Source organism: Herpailurus yagouaroundi, unplaced genomic scaffold (assembly GCF_014898765.1).
Source record: "Herpailurus yagouaroundi ecotype Mexico unplaced genomic scaffold, PumYag 199, whole genome shotgun sequence".
Lineage (NCBI taxonomy): Eukaryota > Metazoa > Chordata > Mammalia > Carnivora > Felidae > Herpailurus > Herpailurus yagouaroundi.
In genome coordinates, this window is record NW_024412430.1 from 11,996,204 (window position 1) to 11,999,874 (window position 3,671).

A 3,671-nucleotide genomic window follows, 5' to 3' on the forward strand; every position below is an offset into this window, starting at 1 on the left:
AGCCAGCCATCATAGATATCGGGTCAACCAGGACCTTCCCGTCTGGCAAGCAGCAAAAATCACACTCGCAGTGACTGCATAGGCTTCTGTTACACACCTGACCTTCAGCTGGCGTTAATGGCCCTTATTTGGAATATTAAACAGAGGCGCCTGGGTGGCTCGGTCGGTTAAGTGTCCGACTCTTGATTTCGGCTCAGGTCACGATCTCATGGTTGGAGCCCTGCATTGGGCTATGTGCTGACAGTACGGAGCCTGCTTAGGATTTTCTCTCTCCCTGTCTCTCTGCCCTTCCCCTGCTCATGTTCTTGCTGTCTCTCAAGATAAACTAAAAACACAAAAAAAAAACCAAGCGTAAACCTCCCAGGATATTTCAACTGGCCACATACCACTTTCAGGCCATTGGCTGCTCTGTAAAAAGGATTCACAACTGGTCGTCATAATTAATCCAAGAAAGGTCTTAAACACTTTTATTTAAAAAGGAAAGAACCACTACCATGTATCAGCCCCTGGGCTTTGTGCTATGGTTCCAGGGCAGAGACAGAGCAGATGCAGTCCTTGCCTGGATCAAGTGTATATAGTCTTATAGGGAAAAAGACTTCACGATGAGTAAATAATTCTAATTATGCTGTGCTTTGTGCTGGAATGACCCAATCTTATTCAGGAGCCAAGGAAGGCTCTCCTGAAGAGTTTATAGCCATCTGAGATTTCGACAAGCAAGGAAGGTTTGATGCATTAAGAGATGATGGCAAGAGAGAGCTCCTGGGAGGAAGAGAACCTCCAGGGACCCAAACGTGAGGCAATACAGAACATTCGAAAGGCTGCAAGAGCCCCAGATGGCACGTGTGAGGACCAGACAGAGGAGATGGTGAGAAACCAGTTATGGACTTCCTTCCCAGCCAGTTTATTGATTGGTGGCTTCACCCTTCGATTTCATAGGGAGGTGCCACGGTTAGTTGGTCCCTCTGGCTGCAGCATGAGGACGGATTGCCAAGGGGTGAGAGAAGACGTGGAGAGGTTGAGTTAGGAAGCAAGAAGACAGTGCTTGGGATCAGAAGGGTGGCACTCATGGGGAGAGGCGAAAGGTATCTGAAAGAGACCTTGTTGAAAGAGGCACGGGAGTGAAATAAACCAAGTTCGTAAAGGGAGTATGTTGGGCGTGAAGGGCCAAGAAGGACTCCCAGGATTCAGTTGGACTAAGTGGGGGTGAAGGTAGTGCCCTTTCCTAACACACAAGCAGCGAGGAGGAGGGGTGGAGTGGGTGGTGAGGGAGCACAATGCAGGCCTGAAAGGGAGAATGCTGAGCTGAGCTCGCGATGTGGATTGCTGAGCTTTCCGACTGCACATGGTGAGCGGGTGGGTAAAGACAGAGGTTTGGAACCGAGAACACATGCAGGTAGAAACGGAAGTAGAGAGAGAGGTTTGAGAATCCTAGCAATGAACGAGAGTGCAAAAACCTGTAGTTCTCAACGTTCGAGGAGGCCCTAGAATAAGAAATACATTTTCTATCCCACATACGTCACCAACGAAAATGAACCTGACCAAGTCTTACCTCTACCACGGGGAACGTTCAGGGATACTCTGTTCTTTCTCCCGGTGCTGGGCACAACCTGCTGTGGTGATTTCATGACCTGCCGGTGAGTTGCTACCCACAGTTTGAAAACTCTAACGTGGAGAATGAGAGATGAAAAGAGGGTCCAAAACAGCTCCCCATGGGATTCTATTGTTGAAGACTCTACGAGGGTAGATGCGGACAAAGACAGGATCTAACACAGAGGTAGGGGGAAGGGGCCAAGGAGATCTCTCCTTAAACTTGTAGACTAAGCACAGAAGCTCCAAGAATCCCATCCTCACCGGGGAAGCTCCAAAACCAGGAAGTGGCAAACAGCCATCCTGGGAAACTTTATCAGAGCAAAAAGAAAAGAAAAGGAAAAAAAAAAAAAAAAAGGCCTTTCTAAACATGTCTTTCTCCCCACCCCCGACGGTTTTCCTTTTATCTCCTTGACCAAGATGGGTCACATGGCCCGTCCCGAGCCAATCACTGGCAAAGGGAGTAGAATTACCATGATGGGCTTGGGCTGATTAACATGCTCCGGTGGGACCGAGCAGGCGTTACTCTCCCTGAACCCCGTGCAGGTAAGCACCTGACCTTTAGGGCTCGACCAAGGAAGAGGATAGGTGAAGCAGTTACCCTGACCCCTTGCTCCTTAAAGTGTGGTTCAGGGGCCGGCAACATTGGCGTCACCTGGGAGCTTGTTAGAGATGAAGAATTGCAAGCCCCGCCCCAGACCTGCCTTATCAGAACCTGCACGTTCTGGAGAATTCAGGTGGCTTGCCCGGACCAGCAGTTTGGGAAGCGCTGAGACACCAGGAGACGCTCATAGTGTCTACCACCTTGCCTCCCGTGGCCTGGCTCTCTCTCCCTTCCTTCTCCCACTGGCTAGTTCTGTTGCAAATCCCAGACGGCCACGCGTGCTTTGCAAGGTTTTGCTTAAACGACTCAACAGAGCCTCTATCTTCCGCATAAGGAAGCAGAGCAGCGTTTTGGTAGAAACACAGCAAGCTTCCATCTGGGACCAACTCAAGCCATTAATATTATTCCCTCAGATCCCCGCACATCCCCGTTCTGTTCCTACGAGGTGTAAAATCCTAGCCCACCGCTGACAATGCCACTTGGCTGCTGGAAAGTTCTGTATTCTTTAAAAGCCCTAGGCAGGGTTGGAGGGGGTTGTTTGTTTTTTAAATTTGGTTTATTTCTTAGTAGAGCTCCTTTCGCCGAGTCTACAGGGGGCAGCGTCTCCTGTAGCAAGTTCCGTCCAGAGTCGGAGGCTCTGAGATTCTGAGACGCCCAGAGAGCCTAGAAAAATTTCGGAGAAAAGACAAATTTGGTTACAGAATTGGAGGATCGAACCTAAAAGGTAACGTTAAGAATTAACATAACCTGCGGCTGAAGAAAGGAAGACAGGGAACTCATTAAACATGCAGAATTGGAGGACATCTTACGGAGGCTTCACGCAAGCGGCTCTATTCGGGAATTTTTGTTCTTTCTTTTAAAAAAAAAACAAAATTAGGTGCGGACACTCAGAAGTTGACCAGCTCTCAAAGGATGCACGCAGAATGTCTTTCTCAGGTTTCTTCCTGCTCATTCATCCGTCCGGTTATTGGGCACCTGTTACGTACCAGGGGCTCTGCTCTGATGATCTTGTGATTTGACTCAAACGGGCACGAGAATGTACCCTTCTAAGAACGGTGACTGTGCCACTATAGTAATACATTTGAGACCACATGGATTCGTCCGAAACGTCCTTGACAGAGTTCTGATAAGATACAGCAGCTTCAAGGTAAAGGCACTCTTTCCTTATATGGCATGGACACTTCCGAGATCTGCCTCCACATGGCTTTTCCTTTCTTTGACTTCATCGCTTGTCTTACCCACCGGCCTCGCTTTCCTGCCGGTATACCCATCTTTGCTTGAACACGCCCACCCCTTTCCCGCGGTTCCCTTGGTGGCGGTAGTTTTCTCCCTAAAATCCTGCAATCCTTCAAACTATGAAACTCATCTGTATTCTTCTCTACAAAGGCTTCTGGGCTCTTGCCATTTAAAATTAACGGTGAAATTAAATCGATGAGAAATGAACTCTTGGGGCGCCTGGGTGGCGCAGTCGGTTAAGCGG

At 48.9% G+C, this 3,671-nt stretch overlaps 1 long non-coding RNA gene across 1 annotated transcript in view; it reads right to left on the minus strand.

Moving 5' to 3' along the window:
* Positions 1-1,965: 1,965 nt before the first annotated feature.
* LOC121013669 (uncharacterized) overlaps positions 1,966-3,671 on the minus strand; it is a 7,610-nt gene continuing 5,904 nt past the window's right edge. The window contains exon 3 of the long non-coding RNA XR_005782832.1: positions 1,966-2,854. This is a non-coding gene — a long non-coding RNA (uncharacterized LOC121013669). The remainder of the gene's footprint in view (positions 2,855-3,671) is intronic.